Source organism: Budorcas taxicolor, chromosome 4 (assembly GCF_023091745.1).
Source record: "Budorcas taxicolor isolate Tak-1 chromosome 4, Takin1.1, whole genome shotgun sequence".
Classification (NCBI taxonomy): Eukaryota; Metazoa; Chordata; class Mammalia; order Artiodactyla; family Bovidae; genus Budorcas; species Budorcas taxicolor.
This window is the reverse complement of record NC_068913.1, coordinates 79,142,177-79,153,457: the sequence shown is the minus strand read 5'-3', so window position 1 is coordinate 79,153,457 and position 11,281 is coordinate 79,142,177. Positions and strand designations below refer to the sequence as shown.

Genomic DNA, 11,281 nt, shown 5'->3' with positions numbered 1-11,281 from the left:
ATGTCTCCTGCATTGGCAGGCAGGTTCTTTACCACTGGTGCCACCTGGGAAGCCCACAGTCTAGCATATATCTTGCTAAAAGATTACTGCTAGTCACAAAGAACAGACATCTCAAGTGAATGATTCTAGTGCTTTTCTATATATGGAAAGATGAAAAAATCTAGGTTCCCTAGAATTCTTCCTGAGATTTAACTATCTAAGAGAGCTGCTTGCCCAAAGCACAAAGAATCTTGTGATGGTCTTAATTTTCTCTTGGAGTGCACTGTCAGTCAGCAACTGAAGCCAGTTATAAATAATCCTAATAGAATTGAGTGGTGAGCGAAAACACTCTGTGATTTTCCAGGTGAATGGAAGTGGCACCCATCTGCAATGCATTTAGAGAAATGTTTAAAGACACTTGTTATAAAGATGCTTCAGAGAACTACTTATTCGCTGCATTAAGAACAGTGTTATATCACTGACTGGAAGTTATAACCATCTGTAATTCATGTAGAGAAGTGTTTAAGAAAACTTGTAATCTAGCTGTTTCTTAGAATGCTATTTACTGCTGCAATGAGAAAAGTGATAGTCATTTAATGAAAGTTATACTCATTCTGCAAAGAATGTACAGATCTGTTTAAGAACACATAATCAACATGCTTCTAGCACTCACTTCAGCAGCACATATACTAAAACTGGAATAATACAGAGATTAGCATGGCCCCTGTGCAAGGATGATACACAAATTTGTGAACCGTTCCATATTTTTAAAATTGATACAGCCACTATGGAAGATGGTATGGAGATTCCTTAAAAAGCTAGGAATAAAACAACCATATGACCCAGCAATCCTACTCCTAGGCATATACCCTGAGGAAACCAAAATTGAAAAAGACACATGTATCCCATTGTTCACTGCAGCACTACTTACAATAGCTAGAACATGGCAGCTACATGGCGTCGAGCGAGCAGCCACGAGGAGATACCCTATGTCCAAGGGCAAAGGAGAGGCCCCAGCAACACGGTAGGAGGGGCAAATTCATGTTTAGAACCAAACCCCATTCCCACTAGAGACACTCAGAGGGCTCAAACAAACCTCGTGTGCACCAGGACCCAGAGACCCCACAGAGACTGAGACAGAACTGTGTTTGAGAGTCTCCTTTGGAGGTCCGGGTCAGCAGTGGCCTGCCGCAGGGGCAGGGGCTCTGGGTGCAGCAGACTTGGGTGTGGCATAAGCCCTATTGGAGGAGGTCGCCATTAACCCCACCACAGAGCTACCAGAACTTACACAGGACTGGGAAGTAGACTCTTGGAGGGCACAAACAGAACCTTGTGCACTAGGACCCAGGAGAAAGGAGCAGGGACCCCCACAAGAGACTGACCCAGACTTGCCTGTGAGTGTCCAGGAGTCTCCAGCGGAGGCGTGGGTCAGTGGTGGCCTGCTGCAGGGTTGGGGGCACTGAGTGTAGCAGTACATTCATGGGATCTTTTGAAGGAGGTCACCATTATCTCCATTACCTCCACCATATTTTGGCCCCAGGTAAATAGCACAGAGGGAACACAGCTCCACCCATCAACAGAATATTGAATTAAAGATTTACTGAGCATGGCCCCGCCCATCAGAACAAGACCCAATTTCCCCCTCAGTCAGTCTCTCCCATCAGGAAGCTTCCATAAGCCTCTTATCCTTCTCCATCAGAGGGCAGACAGACTGAAAACTACAATCACAGAAGACTAAAAATCTAAATCACATGGACAACAGCCTTGTCTAACTCAATGAAACTATAAGCCATTTCGTGTAGGGCCACGCAAGATGGACGGGTCATGGTGGAGAGTTCTGACAAATGTGGTCCACTGGAGAAGGCAAACCATTTCAGTATTCTTGCCTTGAGAACCCCATGAACAGTATGAAAAGGCAAAAAGATAGGACACTGAAAGATGAACTCTCCAGGTCGGTAGGTGACCAATATGCTACTGGAGATCACTGGAAAGATAACTCCAGAAAGAATGAAGGGATGGAGCCAAAGCAAAAACAACACCCAGTTGTGGATGTGACTGGTATGGAAGCAAGGTCTGATGCTGTAAAGAACAATATTGCATAGGAACCTGGAATGTTAGGTCCATGAATCAAGGCAAATTGGAAGTGGTCAAAAAGAAGACGGCAAGAGTGAACATTGACATTTTAGGAATCAGCAAACTAAAATGGACTGGAATGGATGAATTTAATCCAGATGACCATTATATCTACTACTGTGGGCAAGAATCCCTCAGAAGAAATGAAGTAGCCATCATAGTCAACAAAAGAGTCTGAAATGCAGTACTTAGATACAATCTCAAAAGCAACAGAATGATCTCTGTTCATTTCCAAGGCAAACCATTCAATATCACGGTAATCCAAGTCTATGCCCCGACCAGAAATGCTGAAGAAGCTGAAGTTGAATGGTTCTATGAAGACTTACAGGACCTTTGTAGGAGACTTCCCTGGTGGCTCAGACGGTAAAGCGTCTGTCTAAAATACCTGAGACCTAGGTTCGATCCCTGGGTCGGGAAGTTCCCTGGAGAAGGAAAAGGCAACCCTCTCCAGTACTCTTGCCTAGAAAATCCCATGGACAGAGGAGCCTGGTATCCACGGGGTCCCAAAGAGTCGGACATGACTGAGCGACTTTACTTTCACTTTCACAAGACCTTTTAGAACTAACATCCAAAAAAGATGTCCTTTCCATTATAGGGGACTGGAATGCAAAAGTAGGAAGTCAAGAGATACCCGGCTGCTGCTGCTGCTGCTGCTGCTAAGTCGCTTCAGTCGTGTCCTACTCTGTGCGACCCGATAGACAGCAGCCCACCAGGCTCCTCTGTCCACAGGATTCTCTAGGCAAGAACACTGGAGTGGGTTGCCATTTCCTTCTCCAAGAGTAACAGGCAAATTTGGCCTTGGAGTACAGAATGAACCAGGGCAAAGGCTAATAGAGTTTTGCCAAGAGAACGCACAGCTCATAGCAAATACCCTCTTACAACAACACAAGAGAAGACTCTACACATAGACATCACCAGATGGTCAACACTGAAATCAGACTGATTATATTCTATCAGCCAAAGGTGAAGAAGCTCTATACAGACAGGAAAAACAAGACAGGGAGCTGACTGTGGCTCAGATCATGAAATCCTTATTGCCAAATTCAGACTTAAATTGAAGAAAGTAGGGACTACCACTAGACCATTCAGATATGATCTAAATCAAATCCCTTACAGTTATAAAGTGGAAATGAGAGGTAGATTTAAGGGACTAGATCTGATAGACAGAGTGCCTGATGAACCATGGACAGAGGTTCATGACACGGTACAGGAAACAGGGATCAAGACCATCCCCAAGAAAAAGAAATGCAAAAAAAGCAATGGCTGTCTGAGGAGGCCTTACAAATAGCTGTGAAAGAAAAGAAGCAAAAAGCAAAGGAGAAAAAGAAAGATATACTCATTTGTATGCAGAGTTCCAAAGAATAGCAAGGAGAGATAAGAAAGCCTTCCTCCGTGATCAGTGCAAAGAAACAGAGGAAAACAATACAATGGGAAAGACTAGAGATCTCTTCAAGAAAATTAGAGATATCAAGGGAACACTTCATACAAAGATGGGCTCAATAAAGGACAGAAACGGTATGGACCTAACAGAAGCAGAAGATGTTAAGAAGAGGTGGCAAGAATACACAGAACTATCCGAAAAAGATCTTAACCCAGATAATTACGATGGTGTGATCACTCACCTAGAGCCAGACATCCTGGAATGTGAGGTCAAGTGGGCCTTAGGAAGCATCACTATGAATAAAGCTAGTGGAGGTGATGGAATTCCAGTTGAGCTACTTCAAATCCTAAAACAGGATGCTGTGAAAGTGCTGCACTCAATATGCCAGCAAATTTGGAAAATGCAGCAGTGGCCACGGGACTGGAAAAGGTCAGTTTTCATTCCAGTCCCAAAGAAAGTCAATGCCAAAGAATGCTCAAACTATCGCACAATTGTACTCATCTCACACGCTAGTAAAGTAGTACTAAAAATTCTCCAAGCCAGGCTTCAACAGTACGTGAACATGAACTTCCAGATGTTCAAGCTGGTTTTAGAAAAGGCAGAGGAACCAGAGATCAAATTGCCAACATCCGTTGGATCACTGAAAATGCAAGAGAGTTCCAGAAAAACATCTATTTCTGCTTTATTGACTATGCCAAAGCCTTTGACTGTGTGGATCACAAGAAACTGTGGAAAATTCTGAAAGAGATGGGAATACCAGAACATCAGTCTTGCCTCCTGAGAAATCTGTACACAGGTCAGGAAGCAACAGTTAGAACGGGACATGGAACAACAGACTGGTTCCAAATAGGAAAAAGAGTACATCAAGGCTGTATATTGTCACCCTGCTTATTTAACTTCTATGCAGAGTACATCATGAGAAATGCTGGGCTGGATGAAGCACAAGCTGGAATCAAGATTGCCAGGAGAAATATCAATAACCTCACATATGCAGATGACACCACTCTTATGGCAGAAAGTGAAGAAGAACTAAAGAGCCTCTTGATGAAAATGAAACAGGAGAGTGAAAAAGTTGGCTTAAAGCTCAACATTCAGAAAACGAAGATTATGGCATCTGGTGCCATCACTTCACGGCAAATACATGGGGAAACAGTGGAAACAGTGGCTGACTTCATTTTTGGGGCTCCAAAATCACTGCAGATGGTGAATGCAGCCATGAAATTAAAAGATGCTTACTCCTTGGAAGGAAAGTTATGACCAACCTAGACAGCATGTTAAAAACCAGAGACACTACTGTGCCAACAAAGGTCCGTCCAGTCAAGGCTATGGTTTTTCCAGTAGTTATGTACGGATATGAAAGTTGGACTATAAAGAAAGCTGAGTGCTGAAGAATTGATGCTTTCAAACTGTGGTGTTAGAGATGACTCTTGAGAGTCCCTTGGACTGCAAGGAGATCCAACCAGTCCATCCTAAAGGAAATCAGTCCTGAATGTTCATTGGAAGAACTGATGTTGAAGCTGAAACTCTAGTACTTTGGCCACCTGATGTGAAGAACTGACTCATTGGAAAAGACCCTGATGCTTGGAAAGACTAAAGCCAGGAGAAGGGGATGACAGAGGATGAGATGGTTGGATGGCATCACCGCCTTGATGGACATGAGTTTGAGTAAACTCCGGGAGCTGGGGATAGACAGAGAGGCCTCGTGTGCTGCAGTCCATGGGGTCAAAAAGAGTCATACATGACTGAGTGACTGAACTGAGAACATGGAAGCAACCTAGATGTCAATCGACAGATGAATGGATAAAGAAGTTGTGGTACACATACACAATGGAATATTACTTGGCCATAAAAAGAACGCATTTGAGTCAGTTCTTGTGAGGTGGATGAACCTAGAACCCATTATACAGAGTGAAATAAGTCAGAAAGAGAAAGATAAATATCGAATCCAAATGCATATATATGAAATCTAGAAAAATGTTAGTGAAGAATTTATTTACAGGGCAGCAGTGGAGAAACAGACATAGAGAATAGACTTATGGACACAGGGAGAGGGGAGGAGAGGGTGAGATGTCTGGAAAGAGTAACATGGAAACTTACATTACCATATGTAAAATAGATAGCCAACAGGAATTTGCTGTATGGCTCTGGAAACTCAAACAGGGGCTCTGTATCAATCTAGAGGGGTGGGATGGGGCAGGAGATGGGAGGGAGGTTCAAAACGGAAGGGATATATGTATACCTATGACTGATTCATGTTGAGGTTTGACAGAAAACAAAATTCTGTAAAGCAATTATCCTTAAATAAAAAGATAAATAAATAAACACATTTCTAAGAATGCTACTTGCTTGCTGCCCTGAGAACAGTATGGTATCATTTAATGGAAATTATGCTCATTTGGAAAGCATGTTAAAATGTTCTAAAACACTTGTACAAAAGATGTTTCAAAGAACACTACTTGCTGTTTGCATTGACCAGTGAGTTTTATCAGTGAGTGAGAGACATATATTCGGCAATGTGTTAGTGTTTATGAACACTTGTAATAAAGGTGTTTCAAAGAAAAGGCTCACAGAGAACAGATTTGTAGTTCACCAATGGGGAGGGGGATAGAGGGTGGATTGGAAGCTTGGGATTAGAAGATGCAAAATATTGTGTATAGGATGGATAAACAAGGTCCTCCTGTCTAGCACAGGGAAATATATTCAATAACCTGTGATAAACCATAATGGAAAATAATATGAAGAAGAATATATATATATATATACAACTGAATCATTTTACTGTTCAGCAGAAATTAACACATTATAAATCAACTACACTTCAATACAATTTTTAAAAAATAAAAAACAAACCAAAAGTATGTTTCTAGGAACACTACTTGCATGCCGCATTGAGAACATGGTTTTATCAGTGAAAGGGTAGCACCTATTCTGTAACTGCATGTACAGAATTTTTAAGAACACTTGAAATAGAGACTTCTAATAACGCTACCTGCCTGTTACATTGAGAATAGTGTTACATCATTGATGGAAATGGTAGCCATTCTGACAAGCATTTAGAGCATGTTGTTTAAGAATCCTTGTAATAATAAATGTTTTCTAAGAGTGATACACTGCTACTGGTCTGTGGCCTGTTAGGAACCAGGCCACACAGCAAGAGGTGAGCAGCAGGCAAACAAGCTAAGATTCATTTGTATTTACAGCTGCTCACTATTGCTCACTGATTCTTCATATGGTGAGTTATATAATTATTTCATTATATATCACAATGTAATAACAACAGGCTTCCCTTGTAGCTCAGACGGTAAAGAATCTGTCTTCATTGCAGGAGACCTGGGTTTGATCCCTGGGTTGGGAAGATCCCCTGGAGAAGGGAATGGCAACTCACTCCAGTATTCTTGCCTGGAGAATTCCATGGACAGAGAAGCCTGGCGGGCTACAGTCCATGGACTTACAAAGAGTCAGACATGACTAAGTGACACACACACACACAATAATAATAGAAATAAAGTGCACAGTAAATGTAATGTGCTTGAATCATCCTAAAACCATCCCCCAGCCACCTGGTCTGTGGAAAAACTGTCTTCCATGAAACCGGTCCCTGGTGACAAAAAGGTTAGGGGTTGTTGCTTTCAGCTGTTCTGCATGGCATTAGAGAAGTGTTTCAGTCAGTTCAGTCGCTCAGTCGTGTCCCAGCTCTTTGTGACCCCATGGACTACAGCACGCCAGGCCTCCCTATCCATCACCAACTCCCGGAGTTTACTCAAACTCATGTCCATGAAGTCAGTGATGCCATCCAACCATCTCACCCTCTGCCATCCCCTTCTCCTCCTGCCTTCAATCTTTCCCAGCATCAGGGTCTTTTCCAATGAGTCAGCTCTTTGCATCAGGTGGCCAAAGTATTGGAGTTTCAGCTTCAACATCAGTCCTTCCAATGAATATTCAGGACTGATTTCCTTTAGGATGAACTAGTTGGATCTCCCTCACCTAAGAAGTGTTTAAGAATACTTAAAAATGTTTCTAACCATTTGCTTGCTGCATTGAGAACAGGATTATATATGAATAAAAGTGGCCCCTATTGTGCAATGCATGTAGAGAAGTGTTTAAGGACATGTAATAAAGATGTTTCTAAAAATTCTACTTGCTTGCTGTGCTGAGAACAAAGTTGTCTTTGTAAATGGAAGTGGTATTCATTCTGCAATGAATGGAGACACCTATTAAGATCACTGCGTACAATGCTGGAGAGCGTGTGGAGAAAGGGCACTCTCCTACACTTGGGGGAATGTAATTTGGTGCAGCTACTAGGGAGAACAATATGGAGATTCCTTAAAAAACTAAAAACAGAATTACCATACAATCCAGCAACCTGGGCATATATCCAGAAAAGATGAAAACTATAAGTAAAAAAAAATACATGCATCCCCATGTTCACTGCAGCAGTTATTTACAATAGCCCAAACAGGGAAGCAACCTACAGGTCCATCAACAGATGAGTGGATAAAGCAGATGTGAGATACATACAATGGACTCTTTACTTAGCCATAAAAAATCAAATAATGCCACCTGCAGCAACAGGGATGGACCTAAAGATTATTACACTAAGTGAAGTAAGTCAGACAGAAATACAAATACTATATGATGTCAATTATATGCGGAATCAAAAAAAATGATACAGATGAACTTATTTACAAAACAGAAACAGACTCACAGACATAGGAAACAAACTATGATTACCAAAAGGGGAAAGGAGGGCGGTGGGGAAGGAATTACTTAGAAACATGGATTAGAAATGTGTATCTGTTAATCTCATGTTCCTAATTATATATAATAGATATATATTTTATCTATATATTAGATATTATTATATCTATATACTATATCTATTATCTATATAATGGATAACCAACAAGGACTTACTGTATAGCACAGGGAACTATATTCAATATCTTATAATAACCTACAATGGAAAATATCTGAAGAAGGATATATATAGAAGAATATGTATATCTGAATCATTTTGCTGTACACCTGAAATTAACACAATATTGTAAATCAACTTAGTTCAATAAAAAAAAACCTTTAAAAATCCCTAATTATAAAGACTTGTCTAGAACTTCTTACACTTGCTGTATTGAGAACAGTTTCATTCAGTGAGTGGAAGTTATACCTATTTTGTAATGCATGTATTTACATGTTTAGGAAAAACTTTAATAAAGATTTTCTAAGAATGCACCTTGCTTGCTGAATGCAGTATTATATCAGTTTTACCCACTCTCAGTTCAGTTCAATCGCTCAGTTGTGTCTGACTCTTTGCGACCCCATGAATTGCAGCATGCCAGGCCTCCCTGTTCATCACCAACTCCCGGAGTTCACTCAAACTCACGTCCATTGAGTCAGTGATGCCATCCAGCCATCTCATCCTCTGTCGTCCCCTTCTCCTCCTGCCCCCAATCCCTTCCAGCATCAGAGTCTTTTCCAATGAATCGACTCTTCGCATGAGGTGGCCAAAGTACTGGAGTTTCAGCTTTAGCATCATTCCTTCCAAAGAACACCCAGGGCTGATCTCCTTCAGAATGGACTGGTTGGATCTCCTTGCAGTCCAAGGGACTCTCCAGAGTCTTCTCCAACACCAAAGTTCAAAAGCATCAATTCTTCGGCGTTCTGTTTTCTTCACAGTCCAACTCTCACATCCATACATGACCACTGGAAAAACCATAGCCTTGACTAGATGGACCTTAGTCGGCAAAGTAATGTCTCTAGAGTTTTCTTTTTATTTATTTTATTTTTTGGCTGTGTTGGGACTTCCCAGGTGGTGCTAGTGGTAAAGAACTCGCCTGCCAATGCAGGAGACATAAAAGACGCAGGTTCAATCCCTGGGTGGGGAAGATCCCCTGGGGAAGGGAATGGTAACCCACTCCAGTATCCCTGCCTAGAGAATCCCCATGGACAGAGGAGCCTGGTGGGCTACAGTCCAGAGGGTCTCAAAGAGTCGGACACAGCTGAAGCAACTTAGTGTGCACACACGGGTATTCCTTGCTGTCAGTGGGCTTTCTCCAGTGGCAGTGAGTGGGGTCTGCTCCCTCATTGTGGTGCATGAGTTTCTCATCATGATGGCTTCTCTCTTTGTGCAGCATAGACTCTAGGGTGCACGGGCTTCAGTAGCTTCGGCATGCGGGCTCAGTAGTTGTAATGCACTGGTTTAGTTGCCCCGAGGCATGTGGAATCTTGCTTGACCAGGGGACATGCATGAAACCCATGTCTCCTGCAATGGCAGGCAAATTCTTAACCACTGAACCACCAGGGAAGTCCTACCCTCTCTGTACATGTATGGTAGTGTGTAAGTACACTTGTAATAGAGATATTTCCCTAAAAGTACTTGTAGCTTGCACTGCAAAGTGTTATCAGTGAATGAAAGTTACACCTGTTTTAAATTATTTTTAGTTGACAGATAATATTATATGAGTTTCAGTTGTACAATATTATTTGATATTTGTATATATATATTGTGAAATGATCACAACTCTAGTTACCATCCATTGCCACACATAGTTCTATTTTTTCTTATGATGGGAACTTTTAAGATCTACTCCTAGCAACTTTCAGACCCACACTACGGGACTATTAACTATAGTCACCATGCTGTACATTACATTCCAGTAGATATTCACAACCGGAAGTTTGCACCTTCTGACCCCCATCACCCATTTCTCCTCCCATCCCCTGCCTCTGGCAACCGATCTGTTCCTTATATCTATGAATTTGGGTTTGTTTGTTTTAGATTCCACATATAAGATCATAGGTATTTGTCCCTCTTTGTCTGACTTATTTCACTTAGTGTAATGCCCTCAAAGCCCATCCACGTTAACACCAACGGCAAAGATTTCCTTCTTTTTTTAAAAAAATTCACTTTGCAATGCATGTAGAGAAGTAATACCCTAGTTATAAAGATGTTTCCAAGAGTAGTACTTACTTATTGCATTGAGAATAGTGTTATGTCTGTGATTAGACTTATTCCTAGGGCTTCCCTGGTAGCTCAGCTGGTAAAGAATCTGCCTGCAATGCAGGAGACCCTGGTTCAATTACTAGGTCGGGAAGATCCCCTGGAGAAGGGGTAGGCTACCCACTCCACTATTCTTGGGCTTTCCTGGTGGCTATTCTGTAATAACTGTACAGAAGTGTTTAAGAGTGCTAGTAATAAAGATATTCCTAAGAAGGAATTGCTTGCTGTGTTATTGCTTGCTTGCTGTGTTAAGAAGTCTTATACCAGCAAATGGAAGTTACACCTACTCTGCAATGCACGCATAGAAGTTTTCAAGGACACTCATAATGGATTGCCGTTTTCATTTTAGAGATTTTATTCAAAACTTATATCCCCCAATCTCCTTTATATGATTTTTGTTGTTGTTGTTGCCACATTGCATGTGAAACTTCCCTGACCAGGGATTGAACCCTGCCACCTTGGAGAAAGTGAAAGTGAAGTCGCTCTGTCGTGTCCAACTCTTTGCGACCCCATGGACTATAGCCTACCAGGCTCCTCAGTCCATGGAATTTTCCAGGCAAGAGTACTGGAGTGGGTTGCCATTTGAGGCATGGACTCTTAACCACTGGACCACCGGGGAAGTCTATCTTACGTAATTTTTATTTTGTAAAAGAGTGTATTTATCTTTGGCTGTGCGGGGTCTTGGTTGCCGCGCTGACTTCCCTCTACCTGCAGCACACAGGCTTCTCTTTGTGGTGGCTTCTCCTATTGCAGAGCTCAGGCTGTAGGGTGCTTGGGCTTCAGTAGCTGCA

The 11,281-nt window shown here is 41.9% G+C and overlaps 1 non-coding gene across 1 annotated transcript; it reads left to right on the top strand.

Annotated features, from left to right (window-relative positions):
* The first annotated feature begins 644 nt into the window (after nucleotides 1-644).
* Nucleotides 645-748, top strand: LOC128047120 (U6 spliceosomal RNA). Its single transcript, XR_008199308.1, has one exon. It is a non-coding gene; the product is annotated as a U6 spliceosomal RNA (small nuclear RNA).
* The last annotated feature ends 10,533 nt before the right edge of the window (nucleotides 749-11,281 follow it).